The 23,289-nt window shown below is 34.8% G+C and overlaps 1 long non-coding RNA gene across 1 annotated transcript in view; it reads right to left on the bottom strand.

Moving 5' to 3' along the window:
* The window catches only part of LOC140608414 (uncharacterized), a 147,139-nt gene that overhangs the window by 31,824 nt on the left and 92,026 nt on the right, over nt 1-23,289 (bottom strand). Inside the window, exon 2 of the long non-coding RNA XR_012010435.1 lies at nt 4,999-5,088. This is a non-coding gene — a long non-coding RNA (uncharacterized lncRNA). The remainder of the gene's footprint in view (nt 1-4,998; nt 5,089-23,289) is intronic.

Raw genomic sequence — 23,289 nt, 5'->3', positions numbered from 1 at the left:
AATTCAAACTATTTAAGTCATTTCAAGTTTAAAAACTCAACAATTTATATATCAGAGTACTAAGAGATAGAGATTTTTATCTTTCCTAACTATTTAAAGGAAAAGAAGACCATTTTCCTATACAAGAATAATCATACTTGAGATTCCATACCGTCGTACCTACATCTAAATCATTTTCATCCTTAATAATTTATTTTTTTCAATATGTAAATTGCTTAAGATGCTTTATTTTTAACTACAACATCAAAAACAAAAGTGTTCGCCCTTTTCTCATACCTCTGGCTATAATCTGTCTTCTTTGTCTAATAAGATTTTAATCTGTCCTTGCCTTCAAAACACCATTGACACTAGGTTCTTAAAATGCATAAATATGTCATTATTGCCAAAAGCGGTGAACATATTTCAAACCCCATCTGACCTAATCTCCCCCCGGTATTTGAAACTGAAGCCCACTCTAATTTTTTGGCACTATTATCTATTATCTGTGTCTCTTAGCTGCCACCTTATCTTTTTCTTGGATTTTCCTTTCCATTTAGGAGTTCTCTGACTATACAGATTTTTTTTCACTCTTTTAACTATTGTTTTTTTTCTTCTATCTTTCGATTATCTCTTTTCATCTAATTTCAGTTTACACTCTTATTGAAAAAAATCCTTTAATTCATGACTTCAGTCATCCATAAACCAATGATTTCCAAATCTGGAACTCCAAGCAAACCTTCTATTTGAACTCAGGCATTGTATTTTCATTTAATAGATAGCTCTGTATATGTATGCATAATGATATCGTAGGCTTATACTACAAAATGACTCAAAGCCCCATAACATCTTCTTGGGTGAATGTTTCTTCCATTTTTATGATCATATTAATGAAAAGAACTCAATTAAATTTGTTTTCCTCTCCTTATTACTTAAATACAGTTAAAATATTTTTTGTATGTTTTTATTGGAGTTCGATTTGCCAACATAGAGTATAACACCCAGTGCTCATCCCATCAAGTGCCCCTTTCAGTGTCCCTCACCCAGTCACCCCAACCCCCAGCCCACCTCCCTTTCCACTACCCCTTGTTCGTTTCCCAGAGTTAGGTGTCTCTCATGTTCTGTCTCCTTCTCTTATATTTCCCACTCATTTTTTTCTCCTTTCCTCTATTATCCCTTTCACTATTTTTTATATTCTTCAAATTAATGAGACCATATAATGTTTGTCCTTCTCTGATCGACTTATTTCTCAGCATAATACCCTCCAGTTGCATCCACGTTGAAGCACATGGTGTGTATTTGTTGTTTCTAATGGCTGAGGAATATTCCATTGTATACATAGACCACAGCTTCTTTATCCATTCATCTTTCGATGGACACCGAGAGTCTTTCCACAGTTTGGATATTGTGGATATTGCTGCTATAAACATTGGGGTGCAGGTGTCCCGGCATTTCACTGCCACTGTATCTTTGGGGTAAATCCCCAGCAGTGCAATTGCTGAGTCGTAGGGTAGCTCTATTTTTAACTCTTTGAGGACCCTCCACACCATTTTCCAGAATGGCTTACCAGTTCACATTCCCACCAACAGTTCAAGAGGGTTCTCCTTTCTCCACATCCTCTCCAACATTTGTGGTTTCCTGCCTTGTTAATTTTCCCCATTCTCACTAGTGTGAGGTGGTATCTCATGGTGGTTTTGATTTGTATTTCCCTGATGGCAAGGGATGCGGAGCATTTTCTCATGTGCTTGTTGGCTATGTCTGTGTCTTCTTTGGTGAAATTTCTGTTCATGCCTTTTGCCCGTTTCGTGATTGGATTGTTTGTTTTTCTGCTGTTGAGTTTAATAAGTTCTTTATAGATCTTGGATACTAGCCCTTTATCTGATAGGTCATTTGCAAATATCTTCTCCCATTCTGTAGGTTGTCTTTTAGTTTTTTTTGACTGTTTATTTTGTTGTGCAGAAGCTTTTAATCTTGATTAAGTCCCAATAGTTTGTTTTTGCTTTTGTTTCCCTTGCCTTCATAGATGTATCTTGCAAGAAATTGCTGTGGCCAAGTTCAAAAAGGGTGTTGCCTGTGTTCTCCTCCAGGATTCTGATGGAATCTTGTCTCACATTTAGATCTTTCATCCATTTTGAGTTTATCTTTGTGTATGGTATAAGAGAATGGTCTAGTTTCATTCTTCTGCACGTGGCTGTCCAATTTTCCCAGCACCATTTATTGAAGAGACTGTCCTTTCCTGCTTTGTTGAATATTAGTTGACCACAGAGTTGAGGGCTCTTTTCTGGGTTCTCTATTCTGTTTCATTGATCTATGTGTCTGTTTTTGTGCCAGCACCACACTGTCTTGATGATCAGAGCTTTGTAGTACAACTTGAAATCCAGCATTGTGATTCCCCCAGCTCTAATTTTCTTTTTTAATACTCCCTTGGCTATTTGGGGTCTTTTCTGATTCCACACAAATCTTATTTGTTCCAACTCTCTGAAGAAAGTCCATGATATTTTGATAGGGATTGCATTGAATGTGTAAATTGCCCTGGGTAGCATTGACATTTTCACAATATTAATTCTTCCAATCCATGAGCATGGAATATTTTTCCATCTCTTAGAAACACAGTTAAAACATATATTTCAGCCTTCCTTGCTTTTAGCTGTAGTCAGAGGACTGTGTTCCAATGGTTGTAATAGGAGAGGAAGTAATATATTCTATTTACAAATATGGCCTAAAATATTCCCCATCTTTTGTTCTAATTTTCTTTCAGCAAGAAGGAAACTTGAGACAAACTGATTGTTATAAATTGAAATGAGAAAAATCTTGTTGAATCTTTGTTGAAGAGAGCTGCCCCGCACAATCCCATTTTATGAAGAAGAAATAACCTTCTATTGTACTTACACCATTAGTCATTTGGAGGATTTCACTAATTTAAATACCCTAAAATACTGAGATGGGTAAGCCCAAAACCTGGATGTCATTGTGGACTTCTGCATTTTTCCGATCAACTCGGTCATGTAGAGATAGGCAAATATGTGCATGTGTACACACACATTATCTCTCCAACCATCCATTCCATTCCATTTTTCCTTTTAGGTCCCCACCATCATTTAATTCAGGTGTCCATCTCTCCTTGCCTAAAAATTTTCAATGGACTCTTAATAAGTTTCCCTAAATCTAGCTTCACCCTTAGTTATCTTTATCTCTGCTCAAACTTATATACAAGGTAATGCTTCATAATTAATTACTGTCATTTTTTATTTATATAATATTAAATGAGTTCTATGATTCATATATTTCTAGATGAGCATATAAATGAGCATAATCCCTAATTTTAAGGTAGAATTAGACATATAAAAATAACTGTAAGAACACAGATCTTCTCCCCTTGTGCGTAGGATAAAAGTCAACCCTTTGGCATGGCAAAGAAGGACTTAGTGAATTTCTAGAAGATATTAAACAGATGTTTTGAGAACATTTGGGAGAAAAAGCAATGATCATTAGGAACCAGCATGGGCTTACAAAGTATAACTTCTTTTTGATAGAGTTGTTAGACTGGCAAATTAGGTGAATTTTATAGACAAACTTTGTTGATTTCAGCAATGCTTTGTGTGTCCTCAGTAAAGTTCTTTCACTAATATCCTAGGAAGAATTTGGGAAAATACTAGTTGGAAGGCAAAATATCAGAATGTCATCTGACAGATACATAATTAATGTACTTCATATGTTTGTTAGTAAGCTCTTCCCACCAGATCCTTTTGGAAAGTTTAATGATGTGTTCGAAATCATAAAAGATAAGCTAATACAAATTTAAATTCAAAAAAGCTAAAAAAAAGCTGATTAAAATAATTAAAGACATTAAATGAAAGAACCTCAATTGAGAAAACTGTTTCATTATACTAGACTTAAATCAACAAAGATGATTAAGTATCTAAAATATATTTTTATAGGGGTGCCTGGGTGGCTCAGTTGTTTAAGCATCTGCCTTGGACTTGGGTCATGATCTCAGGACCCTGGGATCAAGCCTTACATTGAGCCCCACATCAAGCCCCGTATCAGGCTCCCTGGCAAGATGGAGTCTGCTTCTCCCTCTCCCTCTGCCTGCAGTTCCCCTTGCTTGTGCTCTTTCTCTTTCTGTCAAATATATAAATAAACTTTTTTAAAAATAAAGTAAGATAGATTTACTGTAAAACTTCTTCCCAGGCATTGCACTAGACAAAATATAAATTTTCTTCTCAATGCTTTAATGGATGCATGAATTAGGAATTCATATTGTGCCTCCATCTTTAGATGAAAAATTCTAAGTTCCCACAAACTAGAGGTCACAATTAAAGCCACCCATCCCTTAAAGTTGTAAAATTAGATTTGGGACATAGTCTCGTTACTATAAAGAACCCAATATTACCATCAGCTAGCACTACGTTTCTGCTGCTATTTAATTAGAATGTTTTAAATTATGTGCTTTATGTGTCCATATTCAAGTAATTCACATCACCAGCACAGCACTGCAGAAATGTGACTTAGCAACAACCATATGAAAAATAAAATGACAGCAGTTTAGGTGACTATAACTTCAAATAGTGGAGATCGAATCCACTAGGAAATCTTTAGTTACATGTAATTGAAAACCCAGCTCAAACTGGCTTAAACCAAAAGAAAATCTATTATCTCACCTAGAATGAAATCCATAAGTAGGTGGCTCCAGGCTATGTGTGATAAATGACTCAGTGATATTCCCATGGTCTGAGCTCCTTGCTAGCTCTTCTTGTTTTTTTCTTACACTCTAACCTCAGTGTTCAAGTTTTGCCTGACCTGTTTTCAGGTACAGAAGACTGGAGAGATTGTAGGCATAGTTTTAGGCAGTTCCAGACATTCTTCATTTATGAAAACAAACATTTATTTTAGTGTTCTTTATTTTAGGGTCCCCTTCTCAGGGAAGAGGAATCCTTTCCCAGAAGACCAGAATAAGTCAGAATTGACTTAAATGGTCATTCTTACACCACAAAAAGAACTAGATCAAAAATATTATCTTACATCAAATATGATTTGCCCCTGGAGCTGGAGATGGTGTCACCCTGCTTTAAGTTTTTCTGGGGAAAGTGGAGGACAGCCAATCAGTCTGTGCTAGAAAGAAGAAGAAAAACGGAATGTTTAACAACCAAAATGTTGGCTACAACATTAACATACTATCAATTACTTCCCCCCAAATTCAGTCCCATGTGCTATGCACTTTTGATTGTAAACCAAATGCTTTGAGGTGTCTGTAACTATATGACTTTTTTTTAAATTTTCACTTCATATCCGGTCAACATATTTTTGAGATCTGGCTCCCTAATTCTTCTTAATCAAATACATAAATGAGCATTACTGAAGTGAATAGCAGTTGTGTAAAGAACTAATGTTTTGGGAGAGAGGGAATGGACAGTATTAATCGATGTAAATCGATTTCCCTATAATTAAAAATTATGCCTTCACTTTGGAAGCCATGATTAATAAACACATCTTATTGCTATTGTTATTTCTATTATTATTATTTCACAATCACCCTTTTTAGTCATAAAACCCTCAGCCTTCTTCCCTTTCTAAGCATCTTCCCCCATGAGCAGTCAAATTTCCTGGAGCACTGTCCCCAACTCCTACCTATTAAACACTGATGCCAAAATTCAGTATGTCTTGCCAAAACCTTAACTCTCTTATTAGAAGAAACAACATTCCTTTAAAGGCTGTTTAGCACCTCTCTCTTTTTACTTGGATATGCAATACTCAACATTACTATCTGATATTGTATATGAGAGTCTATCTTCCAAATACATAAGATATTCTCTTGAAGAGGAAGCCTAAGGAAAATTAGTTTCCATGAGATTTGGTATTTTCCAGTTCACATCAATGGGACTATGTTTGTCTTGGACACCACAATTTAAAAAGGCACCATCTATGTCAGTGAGGCTTGTGGAAGTTACCCCAATTGCTAAGAAAAGCAAATAAAATGAAGATGAAATGACTAATAGAAGAAAAACATTATTTTCAAATATTTGAAAAACTTGAAAGGCAGAAAATGCAGAGAATGAAATGTAAATCATTTTTAATTAAATATAAATATCCTTCACTTTAGGACAATTTTTATATGGATATACAAATATAAAGACAAAACGCAGGCAATAGGGATGCCTGGGTGGCTTAGTGGATGAGCATCTGCCTTCAGCTCAGGATGAAATCTGGGGTCCTAGGATCATGTTTCCCTCTGCCTGTGTCTCTGCCTGTCTCTTTCTGTGTCTCTCATGGATAAATAAATAAAACCTTAAACAAACAAACAAACAACAACAACAAAAAACTGTAGGCAACAACTTTTCAAACTTAGGCATTTTCTAATGTCTAATGTGAAAATTTTTTCATGTAATTATATATTTTTAAGAGTATGCCTTTAATCAAAGAGATTTTGAGCATGGGAATAATGTAATCAAAATTATTCATTATTAATATTAAACTAGGACTAGTCTGTGTAATGGATTTGATTACAGAAAAACTGAAGACAATAGGACCGGTTGTCACTGTGCCTTCCAAAATGGTAGACAAGTAGTTGCATGTGACTTTTGAGCACTTGAAATGTTACCAGCAGCATTAAGAAACTAAATTTTTAATTGGATTGACTTTAATTGACTCAAATTTGAATACCCATATGTAGTTAGAAGCTAGCGTTTTGAACAATAGAGATCTAGCACCTTTCCATCACTGCAGAAAGTTCTACTGGATAGTCCTGATTTGATAGACATGAGAAAAACACAGACAACAGTGATGGGTTTGTGACAGAAAAGGAACTAATTCTCACAGAAATCATTTAAAAGAAAGGGTCGATGAGTTTTTAAAACTGACTGACAATGAAGTTTGAATGAATGAAGAAGTTTCCCAGCTAGTGGTCTCTGGTGCCTGAAAAGAAAATCTTTAAAATGTACACTTTTAAGCTACTTAGAAAAAAGGTAAATGCACACATTTTTAAAAATAATTTTCATATATGCAGTAGCAATAGTAGACCTGTAATAGTATAATTATTTAACAGTCAGTGCTTACTGCATTTGAGCTACTGTAGTAGCACTTACTATGCTGTTTTATTTAATCCTCAATGTAACATTATGATGTAATATTAGTGAAATATTACTATTAACCCATTGTGGGTATTCAGAAACAAAGATTTAGAAAAGTTAAATATCATCTAGAATATTACACAACTAGGTAATGAGAGAGCAGGAAAATCAACTCTCATCTATCCAACACTGGCATCCACATTTAAAAAAAAAAGATTTCATTTATTTACTTATTCATTTGAGAGAGAGAATGGGACAGGGGGAGCACAAGCAGGGGAAGGGTTACAGGGAAAGGAAGAAGCAGGCTCCCCATTGAGCAGGGAGCCCAAAGTGGGACTCACTCCCAGAACTCTAGGATTATGACCTGAATGGAAGGCAGATGCTTAACTGACTGAGCCACCCGGACACCCCGGCATCCACATTTTTAATTGCTAGGCTTCACTTCCTTGTGTTCTACTGGGTGCTGCCTGAAACGTCTTACCTAACATATTCTTTCTTCAGTATTTACTAGTGTGAGAGGCAGCTGCCATTGAAGGATGTGCAGTGTTGTGATCAGGACAGATATTTCAAAATCTATAACAAATTTGATATTCTTATATTTTCTTTTTTATATTCTTATATTTTCTGAATACATGGCCAAAGAACTTGTATTTTGCATACTAAATGTTCATTATGAACTTACTGAGGCAAAACTAAGTCCTATAATTAATATGAATTGTAAATTAAAATATACAGTATTAACATTATGGTAATTATTATAAAATAAATTGTATTTTAAGTCACATGGTAACAATTTTATTTATTTTTTTAGTATTTTATTTATTTGTTCATGAGAGACACAAAGAGAGAGAGAGAGAGAGAGAGAGAGAGGCAGAGACACATGCAGAGGAGGAAGCAGGTTCCACGTGGGGAGCCTGAGGTGGGATTCGATCCAGGGTCTCCAGGATCACTCCCTGGGCTGAAAGCGGCGCTAAACCACTGAGCCACCCGGGCTGCCCAACAATTTTATTTCTTGTAAGTAAAATCTGAGAACTATAAAGCTTATGTGTCACTAAATGTATCATTGTGGCTATACAGTTTAGATTTTTATTTTTAATTTCCAATCTCCTAATGTTTTTACCCCAACTCAAGAAATTATTCAAACTTATCACTATTTCTATTCCAACCCCAGAATGTCCTGCACATGTTAATATGTAATTTGAATTAATAATTTATTACACACTTGCCTTGTGAAAAGAATAAAACATTTTGCAATTACAACAAAATGAAATGATTAAAGCTAAAATGTGTTTCTATTTCCCTTGGCTCTTAGTAATGGAAAGAGAGGACACCTTGAAAGAAATCCACTGACTTCTTTGTCTTTTCCTCTCTGCTAGCAAGCAGCTGTTTAGAACATAATCTACAGGATTTGCACCTCTCAGAAAGCTTGTTTCAAAACAAAAATCTGTTTAACATGATTATTAAATAATGTGTTTGGTTGGCAGAAACTTCTATTATTTGGAGACAAACCCGAGTGTATAAAGAGCAATTCATGTTCAAAGAAAAGAGGCAAATGAGATGTTTGTGGATGATATTAGAGACATTATTGATACTTTCCTTTCTGATACTGTCCTCAGAAAAAGAGATCACTTTTCCACATCATAACCAGAGCTACAAAAACTATATTAGAAGGAAGCATTGTAAAATTGGTAACATTTGCTAGCAAAAAGAAGGAACCAAGGGGCTTTGAGACTCTTTGGAGAAATTATGCTTGTTTGGAATTGGTAGCAAGAACATTATGGATAGAGAGGTCCTCAAAGGGAGGGAAATGTTTGAAGAGAAAGAATAAGGAAGAATTAAAAGTGAGAAAGCTTTATAGCAGCAATGTCCACAATAGCCAAACTGTGGAAGGAGCCTCGGTGTCCATCGAAAGATGAGTGGATAAAGAAGATGTGGTCTATGTATACAATGGAATATTCCTCAGCCATTAGAAATGACAAATACCCACCATTTGCTTCGATGTGGAGGGACCTGGAGGGTATTATGCTGAGTGAAACAAGTCAGTCGGAAAAGGACAAACATTATATGGTCTCATTCATTTAGGGAATATAAAAATTAGTGAAAGGGAATAAAGGGAAAGGAGAGAGGATGAATGAAAATATCAGTGAGGGTGACAAAACATGAGAGATAGCTAGCTCTGGGAAACGAGCAAGGGGTAGTGGAAGGGGAGGTGGGCAGGGGGTTGGGATGGGCACTGAGGGGGCCACTCAGTGATGGGTGAGGGCACTGAGGGGGCCACTTGGCAGGATGAGCACTGGGTGTTATGCTAAATGTTGGCAAATTGAACTCCAATAAAAAAATTTTAAAAAATAAATTCAATTAAAAAAAAAATAAAAAAACAGTTGAGAGGCCTCTGGGTGGCTCAGTGGTTGAGCATCTGCCTTTGGCTCAGGTCCTGATCCCAAGGTCCTGGGATGGAGTCCCACATCAGACTCCCCTGCATGAAGCCTGCTTCTCCCTCTGTGGGTATCTCTGCCTCTCTCATGAATCAAAAAATAAAACCTTAAAAAAATAAAAGTGAGAAAGCATGCATGTGGGTCTTATCCTGAAGACTTAAGTCCTTGTCTCTTATGGGTACATACATACAAGGTAGAACCAGGCCTAACTTGTCTACTCATCCAACTTTGGTGCAATTCCAGGATGCTTAGGGTAATAAATATTTCAACTTATATTACTGTTCACTAGTGAAAATTAAAATTATTTTTTCAAACCTGAGATACAGCAGGACTATGTGACTTGGCAATTTTTTTTAGGTTTGAGAATCTTCTGATAGTTTCTTGGAAGAAAAAATTTGTAACTGGTGTCTCTACTAGTTAGCCCTTTTCTGACAGTGTTAAAAAATAAAATTTATTTGCTCAGTGTATTTGATCAGAAGCCACAAATGCATTCTGCATTATTTGTTGCTTACTATCTAGTTTGTTAAGAGCCACAGGCTCATAAGCTTATTATTTCTGATTAATGATCCACAGGTTGCCTGGGATGGTAACCTCAGGTGATGGCTCCTAGATGTCATGACTTAAGTTAACTCATAAAGGTAGGATAGTTTCTTATCATGCTATACAAACATCTTGGGCCTGTGCTTATGCAAACAATTACTTCATGAGTATTTAAGTTCTTTCCCTACAAATTTTTGTTAATTGCCTCATGATTTAGTCTTCTTGCTGGTCCTATTGTTAGTAAAACCTTTACACATGCTTAAGATCGATTTGTCTAAGACATTTGATTTAAGAGAGGGTATTCCATATGGGTTCATGAAGAACAACTCCAGAATAATTCTCCAGAGACATCAGAAGAGACATTGGCTGCACCTTCAGTGAAGATTTGGTGGCAAGAAAAAACCTCCTACAAGCTGACCATCCAGTCATCACTCTATCTGACAACCTGACCAACAGGCTTGTCCATTTCTGTATATGCGTGCCACAGGACTAGGATTCTCACAAACTACAGTATGCCCAGTGAAATTTAAATTTAAATTTCAGCATTATTTAACTATAATGTATGGGATATAATTAAATTTAAAAAGTATTTGCTGGGGCAGCCGGATGGCTCAGCGGTTTAGCGCCGCCTTCAGCCCGGGGCCTGATTCTGGAGACCCGGGATCGAGTCCCATTTCGGGCTCCCTGCATGGAGCCTGCTTCTCCCTCTGCCTGTGTCTCTGTGCCTCTCTGTCTCTCATAAATAAATAAACCTTTAAAAAAATAAATAAAAAATAAAAAGTATTTGCTGTTTATCTAAAATTCTAATTTAACTGGCATGCGCTAGTTACAGATCAGAGAAGGAAGTAGCCTGGAAACTGGTTATATAACTTGCCTAATAATCTTTCAAGAATAGAAATGGCATCCTTTAAAACATTTAATTTGGAGAAATAAGTAGGAAGAGGTGGAGCTAGAGACCCTAGCAAAAAGAGAGGCACTATAAAAGTAGGAAGAAGACTACAGACATTAGAATTGGTTACTTTATTTTTGGAGGGATTCAGCTCTTACAGGGACTCTATATATAGAGTTCTCAAGTATGGACCTTGCAACACTAGGTCGTATTGGCTCACATCTCATCAAAAATAAACAACAAATAATTCCCTTTATTAATCTATATACTAACTTTGAAAGAAAAGGCATTTATATAATTTCATGTGAAAGTAACTTGGGACTGAAATTTAAAGTTTTTCCTCTTATTAACTGGGCAAAATATATATTATCTAATCTCTCCAAACCTCACTTTTCTCATCTTAAATCAGCAAAATAATCCTGCTCACCTAAGGGCTGTGAGGAGTTTTCATATAAGTAAGATACTCAATTCAGTACCCGAATTATATTAATCACTCCATACAGTTTAGTATCGCTAAGACAATGTAAGTATAATGTGTAAATAAAATTGTATGTCAGCAATTATTTTTTATCTAAATAGATGCATTCAAGAAAACTAAATTTTGCTTTACCACAGTATTCTTTACCCGTAGAGCAGAGTTCTGAGACACAGTAAACATAAAAAAAAAATTGTTAAAGGAATAAATATATTCAGATTATTTCAATTTAAGCATACAACTTATTGTCCTATAACAACTTAGAACCAATTTCTACTATCTATGTCAGATCTTCAGAATTTTGACTTCGGACCTTGAAAAGTTATTTCCATGCAGCTATATTTTAGTTTATATATCATTATTACAGATTTTGACTTTCTTGTGGTTGGATTGAATTTTAATTGATTAACCTATGATGTAAGATGCAACTAAGTATCAACATGTTATAAATAAAAATTCTAAAGCATATAATATGTATGTAATATATAAATAAATGTATAACAATTATATAAAAATAATTTTATGTTTAACTTTTCTTTCCTTATTGGAGTTTATAGCTACCTTCTCATAAGCTATTGTGAACATGAAATTATTACTTTTGATTTCCAGATTAAAAAGAAAATAATTATGAAAATGATTATAGGGGATCCCTGGGTGGCGCAGCGGTTTAGCACCTGCCTTTGGCCCAGGGCGCGATCCTGGAGACCCGGGATCGAATCCCACGTCGGGCTCCCGGTGCATGGAGCCTGCTTCTCCCTCTGCCTATGTCTCTGCCTATGTCTCTGCCTCTCTCTCTCTCTCTCTCTCTCTCTGTGTGTGCGTGTGACTATCATAAATAAATAAAAAAAAAGAAAAAAAAAGAAAATGATTATATAGCAAGCTATAACTAAATTATTGCTAAAGCTATTGTTTTAATAGCATAATGTTAGTTTTCATTATTCACAATTAAAGAGGGAATATATTAGTGCAATAAAACAATCCTTGCCTCCAAATTTCCACATTTAACATTGTTGTTGCCAGCATTTGTCTTTATGTCAACCATAACTCAGTGACTAAAAAAGATAAAGGAACTTTCTCTCTCCTCCTAACAGAAACCAACTTCTAAATTAAAGCTACTTCTCATATACAGTCTCTTCACAATAGGAATTGATGATCTATTATTTCACTGGATTTGGGACTTTTGACAAGAAGATCTGGTGATTCAGAGAATTAAACTGTGTGTGGATGAGCAAGATTAAATTCTGTACAAAAACAAAAAGAAAGAGCTAGAGAGAAATTCATATTGATATTGGACAAATGTTTTGATGAAGCCTTAGGAAAAAAGAATAGACACTAATCAAAGTAAGTATCATTCATGCACTATATTCAATGCAACCAAGAACAGATGTGAAAGGCTGATGCTAGAGAAATAATGAATAATGAAGTTGTTCAATGCCAACTCTCATTTTACCTGATTATTACTGGTTCTTTGATTGAATTATAGATGAGAAAAGTGCATTTGTAAAGCACTAAATATATTCCAATTATTGAATTCACATGAATCTATCACCAAAAATGATCCACCACTAGTATTTGGGTTACCTACAAAGAGGCTGAATCAGAATGCCAGATTGTTAAAAAAAAAAAAAAAAAAAAAAAAAAAAAAAAAAAAAAAAAAAAAAAAAAACTCTAGTTAATAAAAAGCTGTATTTATTGAAAAATAATAATTGTCACTGTAGTTAAGCACTATGCAGCTGGTCAATGTGCCCAAAGCTTTATTTTTATTTTCTTGTTTACTTTTTCAGAAACACCAAGGTAGATATCATTGTCATTTCCATTTGATAGATAAGAAAACTAGTTTAAAGAACTTAACTAAATTACTAAAATTCATAAGACCAATAAGTGGAAGAGCCAGGATTGAGCTATCTATATTTCTCTCTCTCTGTTTCTCTGTCTCTCCAAAAACTCCTATGATGAAGACTCTGGTCAATATGTCATCATGACCTGACTCAATTCTTCATCAGTAAAATAAAGTAAATAGTGATACTCAGCCCCGGGCATTATTTTGGTACCAAATTAGAAAATGTTTGAAATCTGAAAACTGAAAACTGACACTACCATTTACAATTGCACCCAAAAGCATAAGATACCTAGGAATAAGCCTAACCAAAGAAGTAAAGGATCTATACCCTAAAAACTACAGAACACTTCTAAAAGAAATTGAGGAAGACACAAAGAGATGGAAAAATATTCCATGCTCATGGATTAACAGAATTAATATTGTGAAAATGTCAATGTTTCCCAGGGCAATTTACATGTTTAATGCAATCTCTATCAAAATACCATGGACTTTCTTCAGAGTTGGAATAAATTATTTTAAGATTTGTGTGGAATCAGAAAAGATCCCGAATAGCCAGGGGAATTTTAAAAAAGAAAACCATATCTGGGGGCATCACAATGCCAGATTTCAGGTTGTACTACAAAGTTGTGATCATCAAGACAGTGTGGTACTGGCACAAAAACAGACACATAGATCAATGGAACAGAATAGAGAACCCAGAAGTGGACCCTCAACTTTATGGTCAACTATATTCGACAAGGGGGAAAGACTATCCACTGGAAAAAAGACAGTCTCTTCAATAAATGGTGCTGGGAAAATTGGACATCCACATGCAGAAGAATGAAACTAGACCACTCCCTTTCACCACACACAAAGATAAACTCAAAATGGATGAAAGATCTACATGTGAGACAAGAATCCATCAAAATCTAGAGAAGAACACAGGCAACACCGTTTTGAACTTGGCCACAGTAACTTCTTACAAAACATACATCCACGAAGGCAAAAGAAACAAAAGCAAAAATGAACTATTGGGACTTCATCAAGATAAGAAGCTTTTGCACAGCAAAGGATACAGTCAACAAAACTCAAAGACAACCTACAGAATGGGAGAAGATATTTGCAAATGACATATCAGATAAAGGGCTAGTTTCCAAGATCTATAAAGAACTTATTAAACTCAACACCAAAGAAACAAACAATCCAATCATGAAATGGGCAAAAGACATGAACAGAAATCTCACAGAGGAAGACATAGACATGGCCAACATGCACATGAGAAAATGCTCTGCATCACTTGCCATCAGGGAAATACAAATCAAAACCATATTGTAGATATTTTTTACTATTAACAAGTAGAACGTTCACACACTGGGTTTATTTTATTTTTTTAAATATTTATTTATTTATTTATGATAGACATAGAGAGAGAGAGACAGAGACAAAGAGAGAGGCAGAGACACAGGAGGAGGGAAAAGCAGAGAAGCAGGCTCCATGCAGGGAGCCTGACGTGGGACTCGATCCCGGGACTCCAGGATCGAGCCCTGGGTCAAAGGCAGGCGCCAAACCGCCTAGACACCCAGGGATCCCCAACACACTGGGTTTATTAAGAAAATAAGATATGGTTCAAACTTCATGATGATTACAACATAGTTCGACAATTTTCAATATACTTAAATATAGATGATAACATGAAAGTTTCATAAGGAGTTCAGAGGAAGGAGAGACTTCATACAAGAGAGAGTGTGTTCAGGAAGGAAGGAAGAAGTCCAAATAGATGAAAACTAGTATAGGGTGTTTTAGAACAGAGTGTCAGGACTAAGCAGAGGTATTCAGGAGGATTTATATAAATCATCTTGCTAAATTTTGTGCAATATATGACAGTTTCTAATTTTTCATATCCTGATCAATATGTTCTACAGTTTAATAATAATTTAGGTAAAAAGTAATATTAATTTTAACATGCATGGCTTTTCTTAAAAAGTGATTTTGCTCATCCTTTATGGATTAAACATTTATAATTAATCGTCTGTGGTGAAGTCTAGCCATATTGGCTCACTATTTGCTACTGATGCCAAGTGTTTCTTCACTAGTTAGAGAAGCTTTTCATGTGTTAGGATACTAGTCTTATGTTTTTCGAGTTGGAAATATTTTTCAAGTTAATATTTGTCTTTTAACTAAACATATTCATTTTGCTGTGGAATTTAAAACATATACTGGCTTTAATTTTTCTATTTTATGGATTCTGAGTTTTGCACCTGCTGAGAAAAGCCCTGTCCATTTTCCAATATTTTTTAAATATTGGAAAGAATGAAATATTCTTTCAATTTTTTCCTAGAATTTTTGTTTTTTATTTTTATACTTAAATATTTGATCCATATGGACTTTTCCATGGAGTAAAAGTATGACATAGGATTCAAATTTATTTGTTTTTCATTGATTTACACAATTGTTGAAATAGCGTTTATTACAAAAATAAAACTCCAATTTTATATTTCAATAAATTTCTATGTTTTAGGTATATGTATACATTTTATCTTATTTTCCAATAATCTGTTTATGAATCAACATTAGAGTACTTTATTTTTTTTAAATATTTACTTATTTATTTGAGAGAGAGAGAGAGAGAGAGCAGGGAGGAGGAGCAAAGGGAAAGAAACTTGAGCAGATTCCATGCTGAGCCTGGAGCCCCACGTATTGCTGTATTGCATGACACTGAGATCATGACCTGTGCCAAAATCAAGAGTCAGATACTTAACTGACTGAGCCACCCAGGTGCCCCAACATTACAGTACTTTAAAAAGCATTATAATTTTATGAAATGTGTTATAATGAAGTAGAGCTAGTCTTTCAACATGAGTCTTCATTTTCAGAAATTTTATGGATACTCTTACTTGCTTATTTTTCCATATTAAATTCAGATTTTGTAGTTAAATTTCTCTTATTTTTATTTGAGATCCCCTTCAACTTATTGATTATCTTAGGAGAAATTTCAGAGTCATTATGTTGAACCTCCCGGTTTCCAAGTAGCAAATAGCATAATTAAGGTCTCCTAGCATTTTCTCCCTCCATATCAGTGGCAGCTCAAGACATACCAAAATAAACTTGATAGCCTAGCCTGATCAGGGAGGCTTGTAGGTTCAGTCTCATTGCACCTCTCTCAGTGCCTGTATGAGAAAGTCACCTAATTAAGACTCAACATAGAAGGACAAAATCAACCCATGGCAGACGCTGGGGCAGACACCCAGGTTCTTGTGCAACTTGGAGAGAGGGGAAGGGGGCTAGGGGTCCACAGCCAGTGATGAGGAGGGAGACTAAGACAATCCAGAGAAAACAGCTTCATTACCCAGAAGCCTTGCCTAAGGAATAAACCAAACTAAACACCCAGCAGCATCACTGAGTCCCGCAGAGCTATCAAGTGTCCCTTCAGGGGCAGCACTGCATTTTCCATACACATCCTTCTCGCAGTGTGAGTCAAATGTGCAGCAGCCCACTTCAGCCCCATTGTGTCACTTATTTATTATCTATCTTCCCTTGTCTAGAATATCAATTTATGACTGTGGAAACTTGTCTAGCTTAATTACCTATTATATCTCCAGCAATTGCAACAATACACTTTTTTTTAGAAGAAAACTCAATAAATGTATATTGAGTAAATGAATAACAAACCCATAAATAAATGAAGTGATATTCTGCTAAAGATATTACCTCTGACCATTGCACTCCATTAGTTTATTAGTGAGATGTACCATGAGAGAACAAAATAGAAAAGCCAAAAAGCCCTGAGGTGTGAGAAGAGATGTACATGTGAGTTAAAGACAAATATACATTTATTCTTTTGCTTGTATTGCATTATGCTTATCTATGCGTTCCAGGTGAAGCCAAAATTATTTAAGTCCTTTTTTAAAAAAAATTCAGTTTATCTATAGGTCCTTGACCATATTTGTCCGACAGAAAATTTTATTTGGAGTCCTATGGTCATTTGAAACCTTGACCTTTCACTTTTCCTTCAAAATGCAAACTGGAGTAAGCATTTGACTTTGCTTGTTATCACTGAAAAAAATATGGTCCAGATAAAACTTTGCTTTCAGTGGCTAATGCACAGTTTCTTATTCATGTGTTCATTATGAGTGAACTTGACCATTGCAATAGTTTCCATAATCGCTTCCCTACCGTTAGAACAATTTTTGATGATATCACCCTCATGCTTCACTTGCTTAATTAGACCCCAGTGCATCAATGAGTCATTTTAACTTTCTCCTGTGAAGGCTCTTCATGCCCAGGGCTCACCCCTGTCTCTAAGTTTTATGCTGTTCTTCTTAGCCAAGGCTGCAAGACATTTGAGTACAGTTGGTTTCTAGACAATTTATGTTTTCATTGATAACAAAATGAATCTTTACCCATTTCTTTGATGCTGTCTGAGTAGGGAGGGGATTTGATGTTTTCTGAATACCTACTATGTGTGAGATTGTTGTTATGCATGTCACATTTATTTCATTTAAAATTAAGATATTATTTTCCTGATAGTAAATTAGTAATTTCTCACTTTAAATGTTTTGGGATTGTAAAAATTTATGAGATAGGAAACAAAGTTAGCCAATCTTCTTTTTCAGCCCAAAAGTAAACATTTTTAATATTTTGAAATACAATTTACAGGGTTTTCCAATAGATAATTTACACATGTATATGATTGTGCTGTTCATATAGTTGTCTACTTATTAAATCAAGGTCTTTTCCTCATTTTATTAAAATATCTTTAACATATCCTGTTCAATGACTGTAAGTTCTATTACAAAGCTTTTATGCTGTTTTTAATGGGTAATTGGAATCACAATTGATAGAATTAAAAGCATGAGTTGAAAAAAAGAACAAATAACTTTAGGGATACAATTTAATATAGATAATCTCATGACTTGTACTCCTACGTTTAGTTTACTTTATTTTTTTAAGATTTCATTTATTTGTGAGAAAGAAAGAGAGAGAGAGATAGCATGAGCAGGGGGAGGGGCAGAGGCAGGGAGAGAAGCAAACTGCCCCTGAGTGGGAAGCCTGATGTGTGCTGGATTCCAGGCCCCTGAGATCATGACCAGGCCAACACTTAACCAACTGAGCCACCCAAGCACCCTTTGTTTAGTTTAAAAACTGATTTTTAAAAAGTATGATTTCTTATGCTATAAGAGAATTATGTAATAGTCTTCTATAATAAAGAGAATTCAGAGCCAAGTTTTATATTTAAGTGATTTATCATTAATTATGTTATTATTAACTAACCCATATTCTAATATCATATATATTATTATAATTTTTATGTATATATAGCTATTTATCTCACAAACTCATAACATACACTTACTAAGGTTAAGATGTTTACAACATAAACATCCCTTGTGTTTCCAGTCACTCATAATATGGGAGACCTGTTGGAGGCAATATACTTTCTCCTTTTCACTCTAAATGCAATAAAGTTGCTTTAAATTGAATAAACCAATTTTAGATCAGGTTCACACTGGCGGCAAACCAGATTTCCAAATTACCGGCTAATTACTTCCACTAGTTTTAGTGAGAGGAAATGGCATTAAAGTGAACATGGGGATGAGTTGGGTTGTACAGAACTGAAGAAAATAAATTTACTGATATGTTGGTTCAAGTACGGTCTTGTCTAATGTCAAGGAAATTATATGCATGCAGCTCTGTTTTGTATGATTATTGAAGAGGGGGAAGTATGGAACCAGCAACCTTTATTTTATACTCAGGATTCTCCAAATTCTTGTTTAAATCCCTGCTCTATTTGTTTACTAAATAGTACTGGATAGTCTTGGAAGACAGCATCAGTTAAAAGTTAAAATAGTAACAGTCACCAAACACAGAAGCTCTCTTTACTCAGCAGAGTTAAGTTACCTGGAGCCCAGAATTGGGGAGTAGGCAAGAGAAAGTCCCCTCCTGTCCTGTTCACACATGTCCTCAATATTCAACTGAATCCATTCAGTGGAAGGAAAGGATAAGGAAGATAAGAAATGATATTGATAGAGACATTACTTATGGCTTCAACCTCTACAAGAATTTTCATTTCAGTTTATTTAGTTTTTCTTTTTTTAAGAATAGAATTCCTTGGAAAAATAAATAAAAGCTTAATTTGAAATCAATGAGAAGAGTTGAGTACCTAAAAGCATGATAGATGAAAAAATTCCCAAAGCAGAGAAAATTAGCAAAGCTTATGTAGCAAAGTTCCACTCAATTGGAGAAGCTCACCATAGAATTTATTGGTGAAGACTTAGGGACCTCAAAAACGAAGGAGCATATGGTTTATGGGTTTATTTTGTGGGACACTGTTTTAATAATGGTGGTAGTAAAACTTTCCTTGAGATAAATTGGTAAAGCAGAAGGTTAACATCAAGGTAGTGCTGAATAAGACTTTGTAGACATGTTCTTAGCAACCTCAGAATGTGACTATCATTTGTAAAGTTGCATGTGTGACCCTCTTGGACAGGCTGATATTTCCTGAGTTTATTCTGTGATAATACTTTGGAAATTCTTAAATCACTCAAGACTAAATTATGAGCACAAAACCTTAAACTGGGTAACTATTGAAAAGAGCTAGTTTCATTTCTGTAATAGTTTTTAAAAGAAACACGTCTCCTTATCACTGTTTTCTTTAGTGTTTACAAGTATATGGGGTACTTGAGAAACCCCAGATAATTTTCAGGAATAATCTGGTTGATAAAACAAATACAGAATGAAGACATACATTTAAATTATTCTCCCTGATGACTTATTAAAAAGTATAAAATAACTAAAAATATAAAATAGTAAAATAAGTGATTTACTTTAACACATGCAGTGATATACACAAAGGGTTACATAATAATGTTTTGGTTTTGGCCCTGACAGCTGAAAGTATTATTATTTGTTTGTTTGTCTGCTGTATTTACTGAGTAGAGACACAGGGAGTTCAGAGAGAAAGTGTCAGGCAAAATAGAAGATGTTTGATAGTCCAGATTTAATTAGCTGATACAAATATTATAATATATCAGCACTTTTAATAGTATGACCTTCAATTGTTCCTCAGGAGACACAGCACAACAAAGAGAAAGATCTTTCTTCTAAAATGACAGCTGCTGATAATTCTCTGTATTTACACATCTTGTTCCCACTAAAAAGCACAACATGTCCTTAATTTTGAAATGTTCCTCAAAGGTTAATGGGTCTGACCTTACATTCTGATAATTCAGCTTTTGTATGGTAGGCCAAGTTCACGGCAAAGTCAGGGGAATAAGGATTATTACAAAGCTAGGACTATGAAAGGCCACAGAACAAGAATAGAGTGAAAAGTATGGAGTTAAAAGATTAGCACTGATCCTAGATTATCACAAAAGTTGCCCAAATATTCTCCTGGTGTGTGTGCTACCTCCAGATGCTCAATCTAGCTTAACCTGCCTACAGATTTATTTTTTCTTAAACACATCTTTGATCGTGCTGCAATCACAAGTAAAATGTTCAAAAGCTCCATACCTGAAGTATAAATGCTATCTGCTTATCATTTGGCCACTGCTTATCTTGCCACACTTCTTCCACATGCCCCAATTATGTAAAGCCTCCATTTGAGCTGGCTGCTCTATTTTGTCTTAGTTTGACTCAAAACAACACTGCCTCATACACTTGCTTACAAAACAAATCTCAAACACACATGGGATATGCCTAGCTGCTTCACCATACACCTCCTTTTCATTGACATCTTTCCCAAATATTCTAGAAAAAAAAAAATACACGTTAAACTCTCACCTTCTGTATAACACTCTGTTAATAAAGTATTTGACATACTCATGACCTGTTTTCTCGAGGTTAAAGTGAGATCTTGTAGCTAACATTTGTTCCTACTGCTTAGTTTTACAAGTACTTCCTTACTCCATAAATACCAATGGTTAACTAAACAAATACTTATATGTTGCCCACCAAGTCTGAAGAGACTTATAGGAATTTTGAGACATGAACAATATAAATAAAGCACAGAATATATTACAATTGTTTCCAAATTTGTAATTACAAAGGTCACAAGAGAGTTACTAAGGAAGAATCAAGTAGGGGCCTCTCCACTTGCCTGTTGGTGTCTTTGCCTTCTTCCCAAGTCTACCCTGTGTCTTGCTTCCATGAGACAGTAGCTGAACAATGTTCTGATGGTGAAATTCCTACCTAATTCTGAGGGATTGTTACTATTTCCTGTGGTTAGATCCACCAGGCTTAGATTTTTACACTTCATAGTTTTTAGAGGTTTAAAACTTTAGAAAACTGAGTAAAAGAATTTAGAGAGAATGGATACACACTGTGGGTTGAAAGTTTTAAGCCAAATAAATAACGTATGGAGGAAAGTAGCTAGTATTTACTGAGAATTGGTATATTTGGGGTGCTATGCAAGGTTCTTTGTGAATATATCTTATTTATTCTCAATTTTAACAATGAGGAAATTGAAACTCAGGATGGTTAACCAGCTTTCCCAAGATCACACGGTCAGAATAACAAGGCTCAGATTTCCATTCAATATGCTGTTTTTAAATTAAGACTATTTCTCTTGCATAAACATCCAGGTGAGATATAGCTGAGTTGTATGATAGATGTATTTTCAGTTATTTTAGAGACTCTCAAATAATTTTCCAAGTGGTTATGCAATTTTACATTTTATTAGTAAGTTTATTGCATAGTTTATTAATGTTCCAGCACTCCCATATTTTGCCAGAACTTGGCATTTTCAGTTATTTAAAATTTTAGCCACTCTAATTGGTATGTAGTAGTATCAGACCAAGGTTTTTACTTGTATTCTCCTAGTGACAAATATATTGAGCATCATTCCTATGCTTATTGGTCATTCATACATCTTCTGTGAAATGTCTGCTTAAACCTTTTGCCTATGTTTATTGGGTTGTCTGTCATATGTCCACACAAAGATACCACATTAATTTTCATAGCTGTTTTATTCACAATAGCCAAAATATGGTAAACCACCCAAGTATCCAACAATAGGTGAATGGATACATAATATATAAGATTTAGCAGTACAATGAATACTAGACAACAACCAGAAGCTAATGACATATATAGCAAAGTGAATGAACCTCAGAATCATTGTGCAGAGTGAAAAAAGCCACACTGAACAGAACATACTGTATGATTCCATTTGTAAATAGATGATTGATAGATAGGTAGACATATATAGATGTATATATATAAATTCATAAATCCAGAAAGTGGAAATTAATCTATAGTGACAAAAATCAAACCATCATTTGCCTGGGGCCATGGTTAAGGGACATCTTGAGGGGGATAAATATGTTTTATAGTTTCATGCAGCAATGATGTAGCCAGGGTATACATGTGTCAAAACTTTTCAAAATGTATATTTTATATGATAATAAAAAGCATATCTCAGGTTGATAAAAAACAAAAAGACATACATACAAACATACATACATAAATATATACATACTAGGGAATGGATCAAATAAAATATGATTTTGGTATTATTCTTCTCACTGTATCTAAGAAGATTAAAGAAAGTGTCTCTATTCAGAAGTATCTCTACCTTGGTTTTGATCTTATCTGTTGTACGTCTTGTTGCATCCCCTGGTTTCCATGTCATCATTAATTTGTCCCACAACTCCATTAATGAACTGTTGAAAACTATCAATGTGTTCATGATGGCTAATTTTTAAGATGTTGAATTCAGAGTCAACATTGCTTCTAAAGTCAAAAGGTATTCTTTCTCTCTGTGTGCACATAGATCACTAAATACTCTATTTCAAGAATGATATTCTCTGCTAATGTGTAACTTTCAAAACATTCATTACTCCTGAGAATTATCAGGAAATGATTCTCTGTTTGCCAATTATAGTCCCAGTATGAGCAATTAAATATACACAATGACTTCAACAAGAAGAGGACAATTTTTAGGATCAAATTTATCTTTTTTTTTTAAGTTTCTCTCTCAAATATCTATTCATGATAAAAATTCAACAAATTAGCCATAGAAGAAACACATCTTAACATAATATAGGCCTATATAATAAGCCCACAGCTAATATTATACTCAGTTAAGAAAC

This window comes from Canis lupus, chromosome 17 (assembly GCF_048164855.1).
Source record: "Canis lupus baileyi chromosome 17, mCanLup2.hap1, whole genome shotgun sequence".
NCBI lineage: Eukaryota > Metazoa > Chordata > Mammalia > Carnivora > Canidae > Canis > Canis lupus.
This window is presented reverse-complemented; position numbering and strand designations above follow the sequence as displayed.